This window comes from Electrona antarctica (genome assembly GCF_951216825.1).
Source record: "Electrona antarctica genome assembly, chromosome: 17".
NCBI lineage: Eukaryota > Metazoa > Chordata > Actinopteri > Myctophiformes > Myctophidae > Electrona > Electrona antarctica.
This window is the reverse complement of record NC_136798.1, coordinates 23,151,231-23,176,150: the sequence shown is the minus strand read 5'-3', so window position 1 is coordinate 23,176,150 and position 24,920 is coordinate 23,151,231.

Genomic DNA, 24,920 nt, shown 5'->3' with positions numbered 1-24,920 from the left:
TCAGCAGCTTTTCCAGCCAGATTGCACAGGCCCTCCCTTTGCTGGTCATGGAAGGTATTTTGCTAACCTTCTGCAACTATTTTAAGTAAACACCTATTTCCAGTCGAGATTGCAAAGCAGGATTTCACTCTCACAATGATCGCTCTGTCCTTATCGACGGGATGCTAAATAAAGTAAAGCCACATTTCAGACTAGTAGATTTCACTCAGGTGCTCGGGAGCAATTAAACTGTATATGGCCTGTCTGGACCGGTGCAGCTGAATGAAAATATGTAAGCAAAGTGGATACAGGGTATCCACTTTGCTGTGTGTGTTGAGGGCCCCATCTCAGGGCCGGTAGGCCTACTGTAAATGTAAATGTAAATGCAGTATAGATGGTGTGGGCACAGGTGATTTCAACTTCATGGGAGCCAGCTGTGAAGCGTAAAAAACACCCCCGTGTGAAGTGAGGGGTGCTATATACATCTTTTAAGACGTAATTATCAGACAAAACAAACATTAAACTCTGTCCATGTCAATGGCGTTTTTAATGTTTGTTTAAGGAAAAACAAACATTAAACCTGTAGGAGGGGCTACTGCCAGAAAATATTCAGTATATTGAGAAAGTACTCTGTTGAAGTACTCAACGTATTCCCACAACGGTTTGTATAATCTTGTGGAAAGCACACTCTCTGCACATTTGTAATACTAGAGAGGTGCCCGTGGGTCCGGGGCCTCTACGACGGTGCCCGTTGGGCACTGGCCTATATGGAATGATGCAAGTTGGAAATGAATGCCCCACCCAGATATTATGTCTGTGTCCCTTTTATGCCCGACATCATACTGATGATGAGATTTCTCATTTCTGTATGTGTCTGTGTCCCTTTATTCCTATGGAGTTCTGTGTCAGCCATGCCCAAATATGGAGTGTTGGGATGTCAGAACAGGCCAGCATATGGAGTTCTGTGTCAGGCATGCCCAAATATGGAGTGTTGTGAGGTCAGAACAGGCCAGCTCCATATATGGACCCTGGGCAGGGGCCCGGTCCAGAGCCCGGGCAACCGTGGGACTGGGCACTGCACTCCCTGTGGGGGTGTGGGGCTAACGGTTCTCGAGTTACGTGGATTACAGACGTACAGATGTACACACAGAGATATGTGTTCCATAGGGTATGTCCATAAACACACTTATTGGATAGAGATATGTTAATAAACAGAAAATACATATTCAGGTAGGTGACAACTTTCCAGCCAATCAGGAGAAAGTAGCTATTTATGAGCTTAATTTTCATAGTGTTCCAGTTCTAATTTATAGTCGGCTCATTTCTTTGTGTCATCACTTACAATTCCACTTGGTTAATCTGTGTCCTGACTGTGTTCTCTGTCCTGATTGGATAAAATAAATTGGTATCCACGTTTCAGTTTCAGTTTCTGAAAATGCACTTACACTACCTTTAATGGAGAGTTCCACACAACTTATGGTACAGCTCCGTCGGTAGAGCTATCGCTTTTGGTCCACAAGGTCATGGGTTCGATCCCGGGCACCATCACCTCAGCATAAAGTAGTGCGGGCGGCTTGGGTGCGGCAAGCAAGGTTATTATAGTATAGTAACAAATGCTAAATTTGTAAAAAAAAAAAGTTAAAAAAAGATAGGCTATATATATATATATATATATATATATATATATATATATATATATATATCGTTCATACCGACAGCAGTACACAGAATGCAGTTCTTGCAGAGAGAGTGCACACACTGGGTGTACACAAAGAAGTGAATATCAGAGAAAAAGGGGAAGAAGAGAAGAAACAAAAGGAGTGAATAAATATATGTAGATGGGAAGAAGAATAGAACGTTGCAGTCCTGCCCCCTTTCATGACGAAGAGCGCCCCGGAAGACAATTTCCAATTAATTTACATGCAGTGCACGGTGTCGAGTCGGTCGGACCCGCGGTTTTCCAGAACCGCCGCAAAAAGGCCTCTGCTTGTTCTGTGTCATGCTTGCACAGATTGTTCTGGAGCAACACAGGAGCAGAGCCCTGCACCAAAGACAATGCAATGTCATGGCAATAAATTATTCCAATCTTGACGAGCGTGTCTGACTGAACTGACAGGGCGCTGATGTTTAATGATGACAGCCCTCGATGCCAAATGTTCAGCGAGGAGTCAACACAAGGACACCACAGACACATAGGGTTAAGGGTGCCACGTAGAATCAGACACGATGAGCGTTTATACGTTCTGACACAAGTACCTTAGAAATGTGCCAAAATTGCTAGGCATTTCCTTCCCACCCGCTACTTATGCAGCTGAGGCAATTCAGACGGAAGCAAGCGGGAACGACGTGTACTGTACATTTCATCGCAGCATCTAATTTCTGAAATCTTGAGACTCTCTCAGCCCTTCCACATCTGAGCATCTGTTATCAGTCGAATGTACACACATCCCCTGTTATGTCTGTGCAGGAATGCCACGGTCCCCTGTGCGCAGGAGATGCTGAGCAGGGATGACAATGTGGTGTTGCAAAATGGCAGACCCAACATGTGAATCAAACAGCACGGAAAGGCTGGGAGTGTTTAATTCAACATCTGGAATCTGTTCATCAATTTCTTATTGATGGTAATTATTGCTGTTGGGGGAACAATGGCTAACCTTTATCACATGCAGCCAGGCTAACACAACACATGCCGTTGTCACCAGTGTGTTTTCTTTCATCCCCTGGTAAAAGCAAAGGCTATTTACTGAAATACATTCTTGAATTGATCCACTTTGGAGGGATTCTTGTTGGTGAAAGATGTTAAATAGACTGGCCTATAGGGAAAGGAATGTACTTTTAGTATCTTTAAAAAAAACTTTTACAGTTAAACTGGACAATCTGGAGGTGGTTCCAGGGGGGAGGATGAGGAGGAAGCTGGACATTATCCTGATGAATCCCTCTCATCCTCTCTATGATGAGCTAGCGGGGATGAGGAGCACATTCAGCCACAGACTCATCCGTGCTTTGCACACCAGAAAGCAACTTGGACAGTCCTTTGTGCCAGTAGCCATCAGGCTCTACAACCAAGTCCCCATATGTTCTGTCCATGGATTACTAGCTCCATATGTGCCACATGTGCACATGGATGTTCGATGCTGCAGTCACGTTGCTGACGGACTATTTCTTGGGCAAACAACGAGTCCTGCTACGGGTTTGTGGCCGATCTGTACAAGCTTACTCCGGCCTGCAACTACGGATGATCTGAAACTGAAAAAAGGTACAATACTTCAATACTAATTTGAATCATTTTGCTAAATTATGCCATTCATCCCCAACCAATGTGCCTCCACACCTCCACAACACGGCTCCCCCAATCCAGTTCTGACAGCACATAAATTAGTAATGTTCGCTCCACACAAGTATCATTTAAAACATGCACGGTACAGTGGGAGGAGGTTAGTATGCCACTCACCATGAATACTGCAGCTGCAGCATCACTCCTCAATCTGGCCACATACAAGAAATGATTTCGCCATTAAGACCTCCTTCCACAAGCCTGCGGGGGTATATGCCAACTTCTAAATGCCTGTCTGATACCTAGCCTCCTTCCCCTTTAATGGGCCACGGCAGGGAGGCATCTTCCTATAGATGAGGACCTGCAAGGCTTTTCTATATAAGGAACAGTAGTGGAAGGGCTATAATGTGGCCGGCCCTGTTTGATAGCCCAGGCCCTATTCAGTATTTTAGCTGTGACGTGAGCGCCCCCTCCAGAGATACTTCCGGGTCCTACTTTTGTGTCGCTTTTTCTTTCCTACTGGAAGAGGGCATCATCGAGCCAATACTGTATATGTATAGCACTGTGGATCTCAAACCTGGTGGTCACAAAGATTTGTGTGGATTTATGCCAAAATCAATCATCCCTGCAGTGACACTGAAACATCATGTACTTGATACCTTTACTATTAAATAAAAATCACACTCATGTGAAGTGAGGGGCACCTTTTATCATGATGAACATGTATGATGAGGAAGTCCCGAGGGGCACACTTACGGCATTTGCCATTGACTTGGCTACTGACTGGACTTGGCCATTGAGTCTGCTAAGTCTATTTATATTATTATATTTTAAGTTCCTAACCTAACCCTAACTGCAAGCACGGAGCAGTGCATGTCCGACCGTTGTTTCCGCATGTCGGTTTGTTGGTGTGTCTAATCTGCGTGTGCATTACATCTTATTCTTATCTCTCTTTTATTACCTGTAGCTATCCTGTGTTTTACACTCTGTTCTGAATCTACACTGGGATCAATAAAGGTCTTATTAGCACTTATCTTGTCTTTAATCATTTGATCTGAAAGTCTGAAAGTCAAAAGGTAATGTGCAAACTGGGAAGAATAATAAGCAACCTATAATAAGAGTGAATGGATTTGAAGAAAAACTAGGTAACATGAACATGTAGCTTTAGGAAAAGGAAACCATTCGGCATGGGTGGGTTATAAATCATAGTTTGCTCCAAAATCACAAAACTCCCTGTAGTAGTTGTTACTTGTTATAGGCTACAGGAAACTGACCTGTACAGCTGTCACACCCAATATTATGTTAAAGCTAATAATATAGCATAATGAGAAGGCTGAATGTTACAATTGTCAAAAAAGTTATATAGAACCGTTCATGCATTTCGCTATACACAACTTTAGCCCTATAGTGTGACCTTGAAATTCATTGGGCAAATGAATGAATCATTCACTTGAAGTGTGGGACCCAGACAGAAAAGCCCACTTCTACCCTAACCACATGAAACCCCACCATTGCCATTCTTGGCATGTCATAATAAATGAACAATTGAACATTTGGCAAAAACAGATGAACATTCAGCGAAAAGTGCAGATCATAGGCTATTTTCGCAGTTTGACATACAACAAAGTATATGGGGTTCAAGTACTTAAGATGGAGATGAATGGTTTCCATCATCAGGCCAGCCAAAGTTTGAAACGTAGACAAGTCTAATATTATCCAAGGGAAAAGCTTTGCATGACTATCGGCGCAACCGTCTCTAACCGCTCTCAAGCAATCTCTCTGGCTTTAACGTTCCTAAATTCTTCCCATCATCTCCAAGCTTCCCCACGTGTCAGAGTTCAAACATCTTTAGGCCAGAGGATTCCCATGCATCTGTTCTGTCCTACTCTACAGCTCCTGGATAACAGCCCCTGCTCCCTCTTCATTTTCCTCTTAAGACAATAGGAATGGGGTGGGGGGGCTTCATAATGTTGCAGGCTTCCTAATGGAATCCTGCTGTGTGTTCAAAAGGCAGGGTTGGAGAGCGATCCTGGGCAGATTCCCAAGGAAAGCCCCCTGACTTTATTATCAATAGAGAGGAGCCAGGGCAGTGAGCAGGTGTCATAAATGACCATGTTAACACAGCGGCCATTTTGCTCTTAATCTTAGCCATCCTCAGAGTATGATGTAATCTCTGATTTATACGCATGTTGTGAGCTTGTAGGTTGGCTATTTTCAGTGTGTGACTAAGATAAAACCAAAGCAAAATGTCCATTGTGTGAAGATGGTCACACGGTGACGGTGCTGCGTCGTTGAAGTGCAGGAGGCATGGGCCACTGAAAAACAAAACAGAGGAGAGAAAGTTCTAAAAGAGAAAGAACCACCAAAACATCTTTCTTCCTCTCTGGTTTATAGTGCTGGGAGGGGCCAGGGAGGGGAGGGGAGGACACAGGGTGCGGCGGGGTCCGTGATGTGCCCACAAACTCACTTTGATCACTCCCTTGCCGCCCTCGCTTTGAAATGTTCTTAACATGCGGAAAGAACCATTCCTCCTGAAGTCTCCTCGTCAAAATAGTGGTGCATCAAAGGGCAAAGGAACACGAGAGGCACTGTAGGTGACCCTTCCCTCACAGGGAGGGAAAAAAGGTGTTAGAGAGCAGATTGAGCCAAGCGAGGGCAGGCACTCACACAGCACAGTGTGTCCCTTGATGGCCAAAACACAGGCTTTGACTTATAAAAGTGGAGGAACTACTTAGGAGTGGTGAGACACTTCTCAGAATGCCAGGCTGAAACTGCTGATCCGAGGCCCGTGGAGTGTAATGATCACAGGCTTGAACCTAGTCGTGGCCAACTGGTTCCCCATTCAGCCTCGAATAAAACGTGCACATTTAGTGAGGTACCATTAAGGTTACCAAGCCATGCAGTTGGCATGCGACGTAACAGGTCCGGTGGTACATTGTGGTATTTATGACAAATTTAAAAAGCCTGGCTGTTCCTCTCCAGCAAGTCAATGCCTTTCCAAGGCAACCCAAAACCACTTTTTAAAATCATAATTCATATAATTTAAACGTTTCTGACATCATTCAAAATAAGGTCACATAGGGAAGATTGCTTATTATTACTAATGAGCATAATTACATCGCATAGGCATGTAATATAGTGTATTTGTCCGGATGTCTGCATAATCTGATACAGTATACTGTACTGTATATCCTACAACTACAGGACAGATCAGTATTGTGCCAGCTCAGACTCCTTTATGAACCCCTCAACCTCCTCACTGATGTCGATTATGGCATATAACGACGAACACACACCCCATATCCCTGTTGCCAGGCTAATGTTTTATTTCTTGATTAAAGTAGAGAGACTCCTGCTGAAGCACGGTTGTCTCTCGGAGAACTGTAAAGGCTTTACTGATAATAATTTAAAAAAACGATATGGAGCTAGAGGCTCTCAGTTCGTGGAATGTACCTGCAGTAGAAGGAACTCTGGGGCGTCCACTGGCCCTGTGACAGCATCAGGATGACTGTAAACAACATACAGTATGATCTTCTAACCAACAGTATGGGAGAATGTTGGATCATGCAGTACCTCGTTTTTTCCTCAACAACTTTTGGGGGGAACAGTCGATCTACAAGCTCACAATGGATCAAATTACAACACCTTGTGAGCTTAGGTCAGAAATCGCCTGTGAAGAGCTTTGGTGTAGAGGGGAAAAACACCTGGATCAAGATGGGGAGCTGACCCCGGTCAACTTTGATTGATTGATTGATTAACAGTTTGCAGAATTACAGTACATTTCAAGTACAACTCAATACAAAAAACTGTTAACTGTGAGTGGACGACACCATCAAGCATTACACTTGTTTACAATAGGGCCCACCATTTTCAATTCATCAAAGAATTGAAAAACTACACTAAGTATTCATTTACTGTAGAGGGTTCGTGGCTCAAGTTGTGAGCCATTTATACAGGAAATACTTCCTGTTTTTCTATAGGCATTAATACTAATAAGAGCCGCTACTGTGACATATGTTTCAACATTTTCTTGTCAAAATCTTAATAAATCATACAAACGTTTTATTGGAGAGCAAATTGGATTTGATATATGAAATGTGTGTAATATGACTGCATGACCACAGTACCAAGTGCATTTCTTCCAGGTACCTAGAAGAAATGCAGAGAAATGTACTCAGGCACACGTGTGTGGGCACTCACGCACGCACGCACGCACGCACGCACGCACGCACGCACACACACACACACACACGATTCACAAATTTAAACTGTGTCGTGAGGGTTTACATTGGATTTGGTTATATATTGAATTTGTTCCCTCTCTCCAGGCATGTAAGTGGGTGGATTTAGATGCTATCATTGTTATGCCTCACTTGGCTTATTAACTTTCAGAGAAATCAAAGCAAAAACATTGTCCGCCCAAAAAAATGTTTCCATGGAAACTATCAAGAGTTAAATTTCTCACCAGATGTGACAGATATGCCTGAGGCTATAGCATTGTTTGATTGTTGAAAATACTGCAGATGCCAAAATAGTCTATGTTATAATGTTGCCAGTGTGGGGACCACTGCTATGCGTCCACCCAGGAATCAGCCCAGCTCCTAATCCAGACAACAGTCTTGTCAAAACTTGACTATTGTAATTCGCTCCTTACTGGCCTACCGGCATGTGCACTTAAGCCTCTCCAAATGATCCAAAATGCCGCAGCTCGTCTGGTCTTCAACCAGCCAAAATTCTCACATGTCTCCCCCCTGCTCCGCTCCCTGCACTGGCTCCCAGTCGCTGCCCGCACAGAATACAAAACTCTGATGCTGGCATTCAAAGCAACCAAAGGTATGGCTCCCCCATATCTTGCAAGCATGATTGAACCCTACAAACCCTCCCGCGCACTCAGATCAGCCAACGCAGGAAACCTGGAAGTACCCTCACTAAAAACGCCGGGCCAACGCTCCACACGTCCCAAACTCTTCTCCCTTCTGGCCCCAAAACTGTGGAATGCACCCCCCGTTGCAGTCAGAACTGCGGCATCACTCCCAATCTTCCGCCGTAGTCTGAAGACCCACCTTTTCAGACTCCATCATGGCCCATAGCACTTATCCTACCCCATTTGAAACAGACTTATAGCATGTCATGTAGACAGCACAATAATTGCATTGTATATAGTCATAGCACATCATAGTAGCCTACATATGTATAGCATAGTATAGTATATATGTATAGTTAATATGTATAGTGTCATTATATAGATATGTTCTAGTTACGTTCTTAGCTTACGCATGTTTCTTGATAAATGCATTTTATATATGTGATGTATTCCCATACTTTTGTTCCTGCCTAATGTAAGTCGCTCTGGATTAAGAGCGTCTGCTAAATGCCTAAATTGTAAATTGTAAATTGTAAATTGTCCACGTCCTTGATAGTTTGTGAACCAACTGTCAGGAATGTGAGACCTTAAGTTATTAACTATGACTGATCAACTACACAAACTTTAGGTGGTTTCCTCTCCTCTACACTGTAGTGTAAATTACATTTTTATTAACCTTTATCTAGTTAGGACTTTGGCAAAAAAAATCACTGTAGGCCCATTGACCTAAACCAGGGGTTTTCACCAGGTAGTCCGTGGACCACTGGTGGTCCGTGAAGGTATGTAGTCCCTGACCATGCATGCATTTAGTAATGTAGGGAATGAAGATTTTCTTTCACAGAAAAGTGCACTAATGGCCTGGTGAACTATGATGATGCGTCAATGTTGTCAGTTGCTGGAAAGTTGGAGGTCAAGACATTCCACAGAAAAGGGATATCGAATCTCAAGAAGGGGAAGTGTACCAGATTGCCTCATTGGGTCATCATTATTAGGAAATGTGCCGTGACGTGTCTGCTTACGCATACAGAAGATACAAATCAATATACCAGTTAACTTAAGTTTAATAACATAGGGCTAAAAGCACTAATCTTAGCCCATATCCCCTCCCAACACAACAGTGGTCCCCAGGTTGATTCTTAGTCAGGGTGGTGGTCCCTGGTTCACAATCAGTTGAAAACCCCTGACCTAAACAAAATGCTCTTACATGTCAATCACAGGTGAAATAAGTTTCCATCGAAGACACCGCCATTTCCATCTCAAACATGGCGACAATAACAGAAACGCCAAGAGACTCAGGTTAATGGTTAGACACTGAGTTATTGGAAGTGCCACAGCGGACACAGAGATGGAGCAAGTGGACTAGAGGACAGCGTGAATGAATGTGCATGTGAGCCTGCATCGCTGGGTTCTTTTGAAGGATCCTGGAAAAGCACAAACAGAAAGATGATGAAAAAGGGAGGCAGGGATGTACCAGATCAAGAAGCTCTCTTTAATTTATTTAATAATTTTTCATGGTAATCAGTCAAGTCAACGTCTTCAAAGGGAACTGATGAAAACTTGTTTATGAGACATTTTTATTTGATGACCTCATCAAACGCAGAGAGGCAGAGACAGAAAGCAGCGGAGAGACAGCAAGGCAGAGCGCAAGAAAGAGAAACAAATGAATGAAGGCTAGAAGGAAGAGGCGGGGGTGTTTGGTGTAGTCAAGCAATGCTTGATTTGACTGAAATGACGAGGACTTAGAGAGACCCCTCACTGGAAGGGTGTAGAGAGAGAGAGAGAGAGAGAGAGAGAGAGAGAGAGAGAGAGAGAGAGAGAGAGAGAGAGAGAGAGAGAGAGAGAGAGAGAGAGAGAGAGAGAGAGAATGTCAGGCCTTGATCAAGGTCCTCTGAGTATACGCCGTCTCAGCTCAGTGACCTCCGTGGGAAACGACAGCTTCTCTTTGGCAGGGCCGTGTGCCTTGTCCTTATATGGAGGGGATGGGGTGGTGGGGAGGATGTGGGGGGGTGGCTGTGGTATGAGAAGAGCGTTAGTTGCATCAAACTGGAGGCGGGCTGCAGAACAGAGAGGAAGACATCAATTACATAATGACTTGGCAACGTGATGGCTCTATCTGGGTATGTGGGTGTTTGCGCGCGTGCGTGTGTGTGTGTGTGTGTGTGTGTGTGTGTGTGTGTGTGTGTGTGTGTGTGTGTGTGTGTGTGTGTGTGTGTGTGTGTGTGTATGTGAGAGAGAGAGAGAGCAAGTACTGCATGCCATCAGTGCGTGCGTGCGTGCGTGCGTGCGTGCGTGCGTGCGTGCGTGCGTGCGTGCGTGCGTGCGTGCGTGCAAGAGAGAGCAAATACTGCATGCCATGATCTGTGTGTGTGTGTGTGTGTGTGTGTGTGTGTGTGTGTGTGTGTGTGTGTGTGTGTGTGCGTGTGTGTGTGTGTGTGTGTGTGTGTGTCCTATACTGTGCATGCGTGTCGTGTCATGTGCGTGTGTGAGCCCATGCTGCTATCTTCTTGTCAGAATGGAGAATGTCTTGGACAATGCCTGGAATGCTCACAGAGCAAAGCTGCGGGAGGTGGCCAGAGGAACATAGTGTGACTGTCCAGCTACAGCGGGCGGACAAAAACCTATTGTCCCCTAACCGGAGGCCGGGTATGATACTAACACACTGCCAACAAGTTCAGTTTGTCTTTTCCCATAATTCGAGCCAGCTGAAACATCCTAGTGTGTCCACACAACACTTGCCCCACTTATACCATGTTAAGTGCTAATTATTAACATTCCATTTTTATTTTATTTTTTACTTTTTGTGCATGCCTGAGAAACCAGACAATGTGTGTGAATCATTAAGACGATGAACATAATGCTGATGCAGAGAAAGCATGCAGGTAATCGGTCCAAGCTGTCTCAAACTTCTTGCCACACTCATGCAAGAATCTGCCATAGCTGGGGTTAATATCGATGGAGCTTACTAAAGGGTCAAAGGAAAACAAGCAGGGCTTTCACATGAGTGGCACAAAGCAATAACTCACCATGATTTGTGTATGGAAAGTGAAGGGCCATGGAATTTTCACAATTTCATCATACCCATCCCGATTCCCGGGTTAAAAAAACAAATCCCCATCCCGGTTGGTAAAAAAAGGCTCTGTTTCATGTCAACCAAACACTCGGCAAGCACCACTGTGGGTGGGAATTTATTTTCTGAAAGGCTCAAATAAAAAACTAAGAATTAAACTATTGTGTCATAATTAGACTGGGCCGCTGCAGCAAGATGGAAAACGATTTCAGACCAGTGCGTGTGTTCGAAATTGATGTGTGCGTGTCAGAGAGCTGCCTGCCGATGTAAGAGTACCTTTCATTTGAAAGCATTTAGATGAAGTGTGGTGGAAACTTCTCGCTTCCCATTGGTGTTGGTGTGCTGGCTGTGGTGGCTAAAGACTGTTCTGGCCAAGACTGATTAGCTGCTGGCACAGTGTCCTCATAGCCAGGTCAGTGGGCCATGGTCCACAATACCAGAGTCTAAAACAAGTCTTTACTACTGTAGGGTCCCAGGGTGTGCATTGGATAATGGAGGGACGGCCCAGGTAGCATGCCTTTATTGTCTTATTGTTGTTTAGTTAAGTTGTTTGCTAAAGGAATGGGTCATACCTAACCTGACTCCGCCAGATGGGGCAGCAGAGAGTCCCCCCTCCTGCTCCCATCTGGGAACTCTCAGGCAGACTTGATGCCCGGCCACAAAACGGCCTGGCCAATCAGCAGCAGCTAGAGGCGGGATAGCTGCTGCTGATTGGCCAGGCCGTTTTGTGGCCGGGCATCAAGTCTGCCTGAGAGTTCCCAGATGGGAGCAGGAGGGGGGAACCCAGTGTACTCTCTGCTGCCCCATCTGGCGGAGTCAGGTTAGGTCATACCATGAGTGGTATGGATGTGTATTGCTTACCGCAAGCACTCTCCATTCAGTGCTGCACATTTGATGAGTTAGTTGGAGACAGAAATGAAATCCTCCTTCAAAACAGAAACCCACCGGTTATTACACTGCTTATGGTTCCGGAAGGATGCCTCGTTAATGAGGCTACAGTTGTGAATGTTTTAATTGTTCTGCCTCTACATGGGCCACTTCAGATCTAGAACACAACAGTCATTTAGTTGTTCTGCCTCTACATGGGCCACTTCAGATCTAGAACACAACAGTCATTTAGTTGTTCTGCCTCTACATGGGCCACTTCAGATCTAGAACACAACAGTCATTTCTGAATGATGTGCTCATTTAAGATGTCACAAACCAGTCACTATGCCAATGGCTCAAGGATGAAATAACTGCATGTGAGACATTCACGTGGGAGACCCGAGTCCGAATCCCGGGCGTTACACAGACACACAACAATGCCATTTTGGTCAGGTATTATGGAGGGGTCCAGTGTGCCGAGTCTGTGGGCGATCTTGCAATATAAATGAAATTGGTTCACAGTCTGTATCAAGTTGTGCATATTTGACTGCAGTAGGCACATTTTCAGGCCACTCTATAAAGTCCTCCATTCTAGCCCTGCGGTTCCTCTCTAAATGGCTAAATGGTCAGCGTCATCCTCTACAAAGTTGTTGTTAATGTCTTCTGCACAAGCCCAGACATCTCCCACGCTGAGCCTTCATCTAACCATTAATAAACACTGGTATTGAATAACAGAATGCAAGTTTAACCAAGTCAGTGAGCTTGTGAAAAAAATGCTGTTGTTGTTGATGGTGTTTATTATATTCACAGTGGTTTTCACATGTGATTGGTTCAATGGTTTTCTATATTTGTTCAAAGTCTAGCCTTTGGGTGAAAGGAATTTTTCACTTACACATATTTATGTTTTTATTTGTTTTGACTAGAATGGACACACACCGACTCAGATACACAACATGCCTGTCGTCGATCCTCTTCAAACACAAGCTTGTTGTTTTGACAGTTTGCCAAGTGCTCGCTTCAGTGTTGCGAGAGCTCAGACCTCCTACAGCGAGTCTCTCTCATGACTTCATTGCGCAGTGGAGCAGACTGGCATGCGGGGTGGCACATGAGGACAAGGGGTGATGATATGGGGGAGGCCAAGGTTTCTGGAAGCCTCTAGCTTTAAAACAGCACCAGACAGGCGAGCACTGATTAACGACATAATAATCAGTGATATCATTCCATTCCAAGGAAAATGTTTGACCCTGTGTGGGCCATACATACCAGCAGGTACACAGGGGACCGCTATATGAATGGAAGGACTAGACTACTACTTTTAGAGCAACTAGGTTTTCACAAAGGTTCCTACTCATGACATCAGTGAGTGGCTGTGGGGGAACGTCATTTAAGTTTGACACATGTCTGCCCGTATCAGGATGATGTATACCACACAGTATGTGTCTGTATGTGTATGTGTGTGTGTGTGTGTGTGTGTGTGTGTGTGTGTGTGTGTGTGTGTGTGTGTGTGTGTGTGTGTGTGTGTGTGTGTGTGTGTGTGTGTCTGGACTTACATCTGTTTAGTGAAGAAACAGGCGTCCTGCTTCTGTTTGAAATCCTGGCTGATAGCGGAGTATCAAAAGAATTATGTTCTCGTGAGGATACAGAACAGGGAGCAGAAGCTGTACGTCTCTCCCACGGATAGAGGGAGAGATGCAGAAGTAATGTCTCCTGAGACGTAAAAGTAACGTATAAGTCTGCATTTCTGCTAGTTGTTTGTACTGTAGTTGTGAAGATATGTATTGAACATATACAAACATGTTTGTTTAGGTTTCACATCTCACATCACAGTTTCTATGAAGTAAGATGATATTGGTGTAAAACAGTGTTTCTATAACACCTTTATAATGTGCATTACATGTGTACACTGAAAGCAGAGCTACAGTAACTGCTCATCGGGAGTTAGGGGTTCACTGTCTTGCTCAAGGACACTTCTATACAAGCAGCCGGGGACTGAACCGGTAACCTTCCAGGTGGCCACTCTATCGTCTGAGACACTAAAGCCCCATATCTGGGGAAGTTGTAAAAGAGCCCCACTGACCAATTTGTAGCCAACAGTGGAAAGCAGCTTTTAGATCATACTTCATTGGTCAAATCTGACTGTGAAGTCAAGTGAATACAGATTTCAAGACCTACCGGTATGTTATTGCTTCATTTAATCACACCCTTCATGTAGTTAGGTAACAAATATGTCTCATTCATAAGCTTGACTTTGTACCACAGGGCACATTGTATATTATCACAGAGTGGAAGTTGTAAAAGAAAACACAATGAAAGGGGAAATCATTCCCAGAATGCTGGTATAAACAACAGTGGTCAAATGGCCACTGGCAGGCACTTGGATACACTTTTCCGCAGTATGGGCTCAAACCATGAACACTCCACTCACCAGCACCGCATGACAGCAAAAGTTAAGTATGCATGGTCTTATCCAATATGCACTGCACCATTTAAAATATCCAATTCAAGTGGAGAAGCAGAGGTAATTCAACTTTGGAGTGAGTTTATACCAAGGGACCATTAGTTACAAGTTATTTAGCCCAGTGAGATATAACGCAAATTTGGTGCAAGGAGCATGATAGTACATTGGTATCAGGCAGAAGTCTTGGTGTAGTCATGGACTCAGGCCTGAATTTCAATTAACATTAAGGCAATTATAAACCCAGCCTACTATGACCTTAAAGGACCACTTCACCACTTTTCAACATCTCTTCATATAATTGGTCCTCACTAATGTTCATGATAAAACACCACCATTTTTTCCTACTCAGTCTGTGTCTCATAGGAGGGCTTTGGGCAGTTCTGACACCCGTCCACCAGTGACATCATCATTAGGCAGATTTTTTTTTAAAATATATTTAGATTTTTATTATCGTGAGAACGATGGCTTCAACTTTTGCATTGCAACTTTTCAGGAAAAGAAAGCCTGCCGTTTCTATTAGCTTGGATTCGCCATCGATGATGTCACTGGTGGACGGGTTTCTGAACTGCCCACAGCCTTTCTATGAGACACAGACTGAGTAGGAAGAAATGGTGGTATTTTATCATGAACATTAGTGAGGACCAATTATAGGAAGAGAAGTTGAAAAGTGGTGAAGTGGTCCTTTAAGAATACAGTATATCAAGGTTTAAAGGACTGTCTCAGTGGGATTTGGAAAAACCTGTCCAGAATTCTTTCATCTTCATAGACATAGGTCATCTGGGACTAAATGTCTTCATAGACATAGGTCATCTGGGACTAAATGTCTTCATAGACATAGGTCATCTGGGACTAAATGTGGAGAAGCAGCATTCCGTTTTTAGGCACCACATATCTGGGAAAAACTGAAGGTCTGCTACACGATCACACTACAATTACTTTAAACCAAAGCTGAATACTTTTTTGTTTGCTGCTACCTTTTATTGAGTTTTATTTTGATAAAAGTGGGAATACAAAAATGATTGTGATTGTTATACAAATAAACATTGCCTTGCCTAATTTCCCAGCCAAGTAATTATCACTATCTTTGTTGTCTAGACTCCAGGTGGTAAGGTTACGTGTATTCCATTAAACGTGCAACTGCCACCACAGCGACTTTTTTGTGACCACATGCTCTTTGTTAATAACTTAAAACTGTAAGTAGATGTGGGAAGAACTTAACTATATGAACCCTATAGTGTCCCTATTCTGGGGCAGAGGAAAGGTGGGGGCTTAGTTTAGCGCTAGAATCCTAGTATTTGGTTTTCTTATTTTATGTCTCTGAGTTGGAATAATCACAAATGTATTTTTATTTTTTTAAATATTTTCTTATCCCACGATTTTGCAACCCATTTTTTCACCCAGTGTCAATTACCTAATTGACACTTACCTAATTGTAGCACCCAGTAATCCTGGGTGCTACACTTCCTCTGCCAACCTGGGGGGACAGCGGACAGTCCAAGCTGCTTCTTTTCACCTGACAGGGGAGAGTTTCCCTGTCTGGACGTAGCGCGTGGAAGGAACATGTTATTGGCTGGCCAGGGTGAGGTAGTTTAGAGACCAAGATTACTGCATGTTTTTTATGAGGGTACCTACTCCTACTGACCTAGGGGACACGGGGAGAACATGCAAACGCCACACAGAAAGGCCATTTCGCCAACCCCGCCTCGGGTACGGGCACTGATGACGCGGAGGAGAGAACACGACCCCAGCGCCCACAGCGTCCCCACAAATTTCTTATACGTACTGTAAAACCAAATTAGTATCATAAAGTCTAAGCTTTGCTGGAGGCTGTGCTGATCTTTACACTCAAAATGGTTTGAAGTTGAACCAACCAACGTTGTCGTTGCCATCCATAGTGGTTGGCAGAAAATGAAAGACAGGGGAAAATGAAAAAAGGTAGGATGAATTGCTTCATAACATACATACCTTTTACAAACAAAAGCATCATACTTCGGTCCATTTTATAGAGATGTTCTTAAAAGGCACGTCAAATAGCATACTGTGATGCAGAATGCTGGCAATAGTCCAAGTATAGTTCAAGATAAGCCGTGGTGTGAAGGTTACATTGAATATTTATAACACGCCCTCTATGCATTTGACCTCATGATACTTTTTAAATTTTTAATGTATGTATTTGTCCTTGCCACCACTAAATCATCATTCCGTAGACATGTTACGTAGACAGCACTAGAATTGCATTTCATGTAGTCACTTTATCACTTTATACAATATGTATAGTATAGTATAGTATGTATAGTTTATATATATATATAGTTTCATTATATAGATACTCCACTGTTACGTTCTTAGCTTACACATGTTTCATGATAACTACTTTTTATGTATGTGATGTATTGCCATGGTTTTTGTTATTGCTTAATATAATGTAAATCGCTCTGGATTAAGAGTATCTGCTAAATGCCTAAATTGTAAATTGTAAATTCCTGAGTAGATTATGTCACCATGCATGGAGGTTTAATATCATGCATGCACAGAACAGATGGAGTTGGTGACTCACCAAAACAAATTTCGCCCACACTCTTACACCTGCAATTGTGTGATGAGAGTGACAATAAAGTTGATTCTGAATCTGATGTACCAAAACCGCAGCAGTAACACAGCACATTTAATGTAACTAAAGCTAAACTAAATAAGGCGTACCCTAAGTACAATATCAGAAAATACCACTTGATGTATTGAAGGCCTGAGCCATGGTACTGTACTTACAGGAGTTACAAGACCAAATTGAAACAAATAAAGTGGTAGCAGATGTTCAGAGGTGCTCTGGGGACATCCAGTTCATATAAAAAGCAAGTTTAAACTTAAAGTAAGATTATCCATCCCTCAGCTACTAAAACCTACACCAAATTGAAAATGTTTTGAAACAAAAGCATTTAAGGACATAAGAAATGAGTTTGTCCAGAACAGAGATGTCAATGTCAAGAACCGATGAAAAACAAACTACAGTCTATTCTGTCTATCATCAATAATGATGACATGGCAGTTCAGTTCAGTCTGTTAAAGGATTCAGTGAAGCCTTGATTTGTAATTCGTCATACAACGGTGTATAAATTAAGCACTCTCAACATGGCATCCCTCACTTGAAATAATGTTTCCTAATTTAAAGACAATAGCTAAAATAGCCAATCTACAAGCTCACAACGCATTGCGGCGCGCATGTTGTGAGCTTGTAGAGGAGCTATTTTCACTATCCATTGTAATGACAAAATAAAAAATAAATAGCATCTAGAAGCTCACAATGCGTTCAAGTTTTTAGATTGTCTATTTTCGGTCTATGATGGTGTCTGCCAGGCTTAAGTTGTTAAACAAATTAACATTCAGGATATTACTGTGCTGTTTCTTTACTAAGTATCTTTAATAGTTGCTGTCAGCCTGTAACGACCGACTCTTCCTCTGAACTGCACTTGTTGGCAAGCCAAGAATGAATGCAGATGTTGTACATCCACAGATACTAACTAGCACGTATGGACGACACATTAGACTCCTGTAGGGACAAGATAAAAGATTTGTACAACGTTAAATTCCCCAGAAGGCCTGTTAGTGGCAATGTGGGAGGTATTTATTTTTCTGTTTTATTTTATTTTATTTTTTATCCTAGGAATGGTTGACGTCAGGTAATTGCACGGTTATGACTTCAGGTGATGTTGTTATTGTTGATTTTCAGGTGAAATGTTCTTTCTGAGCATCTGTAAAAAATAAAATGAATAGATTTCTGTAACCAATATAAAAAAAGGATTGTGAGGAAGAAAACTAATGTTGTCTTACCAAAACTGCTAAAGCTCGAGCTACCAATTTCACTAACTGTGTTACTTCTTTAAGAGCTAAACTAAATCACCAACACGTCTGAATCACATTCATTCACTGGTCTTATTGGGGGAAAATGAATATAAATTAAATACACAATGTTATTATAGCATACGGTACTCATTAAATACTGTACAAACTTGTGGTCATTGACGATAACAATTATTTCAGACAGAGTTAAAAAAAGGATCTACAATCCCACAAGATAGTTAGCTAAGCATTTGAAAATAGGGGTAAAGTGTTTAACATTATTATTATTACAGTGTACTGCATTGAGAACCTAATTACTATGTCCAAACAACAAGTATTTTCTCAAATATCGAATACAGTAGGCCTACTGCATATTCACGCACGCACGCACGCAGACACACACACACACACACACACACACACACACACACACACACACACACACACACACACACACACACACACACACACACACACACACACACACACACACACACACACACACACACACACACACCAAGAACTATAAATATATAGTTTAAAACAGCTGTCCTAAAGTCAAGTGGATGGCAGACTCCACACCACAACCATAACAATGTCAGAGATTAATTATATGGTTGTAGTGCTTGGTGTGGACGACCCTTTAAACCTGCTTCTAGTCACACACAGCGTCGCACGCACGCACGCACACACACACACACACACACACACACACACACACACACACACACACACACACACACACACACACACACACACACACACACACACACACACACACACACACACACACACACACACACACACACCTTTATTAAAAAACATTTCTGCTAGCTGAAGCATTTGAAATAGTCAAACTAGACAAACAAAACAAAGAATGAAACTTTTACAGCACCCTATGAGATCATTTCATCTGAAAAGGTCCCACCATTCCTGGCTACACTGTGTGTGCCAGTGATGAAGATTACATAGGAATCACTATGGCAACTGTAGAGTTTACTCAGATATACACAGGGGTCCTCTATCTAATCGTCTTTTTTTTTTAAAGGAAGATAGAGCTCCCTCTGTATTTACACAGTACACGGGAGGGAAGCGTCTGACTCTGTTCTCCTCCTCTGCTCCTCATTTCTCCCGTCTTTGATCTCCCCGTCCACCAAGGCGTAGGGGAGCAGGATTTTGGTAGCAGGCAGTCAGACAGCCTCCTCTGTCTAACTGCCAGTAGCCTACAACAGCAGGCCCCTGGTTGTGTTCATCACACCCCACAAGGAAATTCTCCTGACAGTAATTGGAGCCACATTTTGGGGTCTGGAAGGAGGACAGCGCTCATTTACTTTCTCCTCCATGGTCTCTGACATTTTCAAGTGTCTGTTGGTCTATCTGTCCCCATGCACGCACGCGGGGGCCCTCCGAGTGACTTGTCAGTGCACGGCGTGGCCAAGCCGCAATGAATGGAGCAGCAGGACCCCAACAAAGAGAACAGTGGAAGGGCCCTGCACAGCTCCCAGACAGCTTCCTGCATAAATAACCCCCCTAGGGTCCTCACAAAAACAGGTAAACAGACACTCACGTTCTCACGCGGCCGATTCTTTTAGCTGCAGTATAACGTCACGCCCTCGTACATGAAGGGAATCAATGTCACTTAAGTGTGTTGGGGGTGCAAACAAAGGTGCTTTCTTGCATGCATTTATTGCTCCCTTTTGTGTCTCGGGAGCTTGAAAAGCAAATATTTGGACATCCCGTGTTCATCTTTCGTACATAACAATAGTTTTGCATTAGGACGGACAAGGATATCACAGTGTTGTATGCATCCCCAATGGCAGATTCGGCCATGCCACCAAATACCCGTAGGCTATGTGTGTCACAAAGAATAGAGGCATGGAGACGTAAGGTAAGATGTAACTCTGGCAGGCACACGAGCAGAATCCACTGATGCACTGCCGTGGGAAGTTAACCGAGAAACCTTATTTTATTCTTTGTCATACTGTGTTGTACGGTTAAATTAGCCCGATTGATAGGAACATCCTAACATGTTATATACCTGCATAATTATATTCATACAGCAAACACTATAGTACTGTGTAGGCTACACAGTATAGTATAGGTATACCTGCAGTCACACAGAGGCACACAATCTGCATGTGTGTGTGAGTGTGAGTGTGAATGTGAATGTGAATGTGAATGTGAGTGTGAGTGTGAGTGTGAGTGTGTGTGTGTGTGTGTGTGTGTGTGTGTGTGTGTGTGTGTGTGTGTGTGTGTGGTGTGGTGTGGTGGTTTGATAAGGTACTGTACAAGGATGAGGATGTGCGGGTCAAACGGTAAATCTCTTCTTCAATCCCGCAAATATTTGTATTTGTTTTTTGACTGTTGTACATGATGTGGAAAATAAGTCCACACAATGTTGTCGTTCTGTGGCTTCCGTCTCGACCAGAACGGCGTTTGACCCCACCTACCTTCTTAAAGCCCCATGCAGCGCCCTATATATTTTTTTTAATTTTTTTTCCGCCACTAACAGTGATTCACATACACATTAGCAACAGAATTCAGTAGGAAAAAAATCGCTACTGCGGAATTCTCCAGTCTGGCTCTAGTTGTAAGTTAAATGCTGCAAGAAAGAGTCATGGCACTGAAGATACTGTTTCAGAAACCACATTATGTTACGCAATTCATAGGAGTAACGTTCCGTGATATCAAGCCATTTGGTTGTTAAGAACAAGAGTCGTCTCCTTGGAGGCTGCATGTCTCAATAATGTGAGTCAAATTGTCAAATTGTTAAAACTGTTATCGTTTGGAGTACAGAAGTCGTTTATGTGAATGCCACTTCAGCTGTGCTTCATTTACATTTGATCCCAAGCCAAAGCTAAATGTTATGGAAAAAAATACTGTATGCCCTTCTCTATATGTCGTCCTCAGACGAGCCCTCCATCGTCGCTTCCAATCAACCCGGTTCTCCATATATCTGGCCAGTCCGTTGGTACTCTGCGCACCTGCGTCGTTCTTGAGTACATCCACGTACGTTAGTGTGGGACGTCCTCATGATCGATGCCCGTGTATTGGTTCCCACAGCACCAATTTGCTGGCTGGCAGTTCTTGATGTCTTTGGCAGTGTCCTGCTAGTCTCATTCTCCTGGCTGCTGAACTCCTGGCTCACCCTTGGTATTCCATCATCATCAGTCTTGTTGGTAACATGTGTACTGTTGCTGATGTTAAGTACTGCACGCAACATTCTGGTGTAGCACCCGTTAAGACTTCTGCAGGGTTGGCTTCAGGGTCCAGCATTCACTGCCGTATATACAGTAGAAGAACAGACTCCATCATTGCATAGAAGAAGATGAGTTTGATTTGACGGGGGAGGTTGGAGTTCCACATTGGTCATGCCTAGGCATGGGTATCGTTAGGATTTTTCGCGCGCGCACACACACACACACACACACACACACACACACACACACACACACACACACACACACACACACACACACACACACACACACACACACACACACACACACACACACACACACACACACACACACACACACACACACACACACACACACGCTCGCACACACACACTCGCTCGTGCAAGTTTCCTCCCATAAACTCTCTGTCTCTAGACTCCTCGACAACTAACTGTCTAACTCCATGCAGAGAGATAGCTCCGCCTCTGCAAGCCACAAGCCCACAACGCGTCGCTGATGCAACGCGGTGTAGGCTTGTAGAGCAGCTATTTTCCCTGCGCGTCTATTGAAAGGGAAGAAAATAAATAAATAGCGTGTAACAGTGTCTGTGGGAACCGATAGAGAGAACCGAATTGAATTAATGTAATGGGTACCCAAGCACGTTCAGTTCGGTACATGCTTGGCCCCGAGGTTCGGGACCCACCCCTAGTCATGCCCTTCAGGGCCCTTCCTCACTTTCAGGTCTTGCTCGGTTGAGTTAACTCATGAGCCCAGGTACTTGAAGACTTCTTTCAGCACAGTGCCTCATATTACTCAATCCCTCCTCCCTGTCCCCTTATACTCCTCCTACAACATGATTTATAGTTGTCAAGCACCAACAATAAGATCTACAAGTACGACAGATCTTAAATTGGGCATAACTCTGTGTGTTCAGTGTGGACCAGACCAGTCAAGCAGACTTCCCTTCAGCAGCTGTCTGTAATCTAGCAGATTCCCGTCTGGCACATAATGTGCTTAGAGCTTGGAGCTGTGTCTCTGATACGCATGGCCCTGCGTACAGCAAAATGCATAATTTATGCATTGAGGGGCCTCTAAACAGAAAAAGGATTTCACTTAAACCATAGGGGCCACAACAAATGCTACAAAGTCAATGTTTGCTTTAGAAACTTCCACCAAATAATTTCTAGATTTCACCTGTAAACCGTTTCTGAAACATGTGAGCCCTGTCATTATCACCCTGTGACAGCCAAGTTCCAGACCTCATAGCGAATTGGAGAAATCACACTGTCGATATAAGGGAACTTTTGATAGTTTTGTCAAAATATCTTTAGATTTATTTGTTCATTTATTTTCACAAGCCTGAATCCACTTGAAACAAGCAATGTTATGATTTCTCCTTAAGGGTACGGAGCCACAGACACACCAGAGGTGGATTTCTAACAATGCTTTTAAATGGGAACTGAGCGCTCCGTTGACATTGCGTGGCTTCCGCTCTGTTCCCATTGAAAAGCATTGGCAGAATCCGCTGCATAGGCAGAATCTAACTCTGGTGTGTCCGTACCCTGAGGGTTGAAGCTGGGTGCTGAACTTTTCATCCAGAGTCCCACTAACGGTGACTTCATTAAAACAGTATTAACACTGCAGAGTTCAGTGAGCGGGAGGTGCTACAACCCATAAAAATTAGGAGCAAATGGTCCAGAAGGCCTTTGGCAAATAACCTGACGAAGGAAAATCACATAAAATGAGCCTGACTTTGGGATGCAGTTGGAAGTGAATGAAAAAAAAATAGCAAGAGAAAAAGTTGATGATTTGTAAATTTGCCAGAAATAAGTTTCCAAGCGAAAGAAATTATGCAACTTTGTTCTCCTCGTCTTTCGCAAAGTGGAAATAAGAGGGGCCCGGCGCCACTCCAGGGGCTTCATATGTCCCCTTGTCTGGTCAGAGACAGGGATGACTAATAGAAGTGTGTGAACCGACAGAGGCGCTCTGGCCCGCCTCATGCATATGATCTGAGAAAAGTGTCCCCAAGGGACCCATCGATCACACACTAAGGGGCCCGCAGGGCTTTCGATTTTCTATGAAAGATGTTGGCCTCACACACCCTCTCCCCCAATCACATCACTAGTAATACTAAAGACACACACGCAACTCATGTAATGCTGTATAAACTGTCAGCATGACAGAACCCAAGACAGGGGCTAGGTCACTGTTGGACAGGTAAAGTGGAAGGAATTATGACAAGTTTAGTGTGGATCCACGCTGTACTGTGTGGCTGGACATTGCGTGTAAACCTTCAGAGTGTTTGGCATGATGTATAATCAGATTTTCTAAGCGAAGCCGGCTGGGTGACATTCACATCTAAGGTCTTGCGCCTATTTGCGCCTATTTGAATGGTGTGATGCATTTTTTGGAGCATAAAATTAAATAAAAGTCCACCAGTCACGGGTCAGGGAGTTTAATCGGTTCAAAAAACAAAACAAACAAATATTACAGACATATGACTATAACTACTAGTTGAATTATTCCGTAATTCATTTTGATATTAAATTATTTTACATTATAGAGTTGCAACGTGTTCAGGAGGGAAGACTACACCTGATACCAATCGCCCCCTCGACCCCTTGTATCTCCATAGGGGGATCAGTGGAGGAAGAAGTACTCTGATGCGCAAAAGCCCGGCCTATACCGTATACCTACATGAGTAAAAGTGCACGTATGCAGGTATTGGCATCAAAATATAATTGAAGTATCACAAGTAAAAGTACTAAAACTTTCGAAAATAGCACATACAAGCTCACAATGTGATGCGTTGTAAGTTTGTGAATCGCCAGAACTTATTTTTTAATGGACGTTGCTAGCGATTCAGGGGCTGGAGCCATGCAGGCATGCTCTCAGCTGCAACTCATATCATTATACATTCTCACAACAGTCAGGTAGGCCTACTGTAGACCACATAACCTGCCTTGACCATATAGTCCATCAGGGGTCTAACTATCCCCCTCATATACTCCCCCTACAGTAGGCCGCTATACCAAATTAGTTTTTTATTTGTGGATCTGTTATTTTCACTGAATGTTCACCCCAGAATGATTCTCGCGTAACTATTGTACAATCTCCGAATGCTATATAGAGTCTGTAACTACACCTCCCGAAATCCGAACAAGGGAGCTGGCACCATTTTCCTTTGCGAAAATATATTTGAAAATAAAATAAATATCTTTACATTAAATTGTTTTATTTACATTTCTGGTAAGCAGCAAGTTATATATTATATGCTTAGATGATTTTGATTCATATTAGGATAAATTTGTATGACTGTAAAGACGAAGAGGAAGCGAGGAGGAGGCGTCACATCCGCTTTATCGCTTGCTCATGATCAGAGCTTCCTTGCTCCAGAC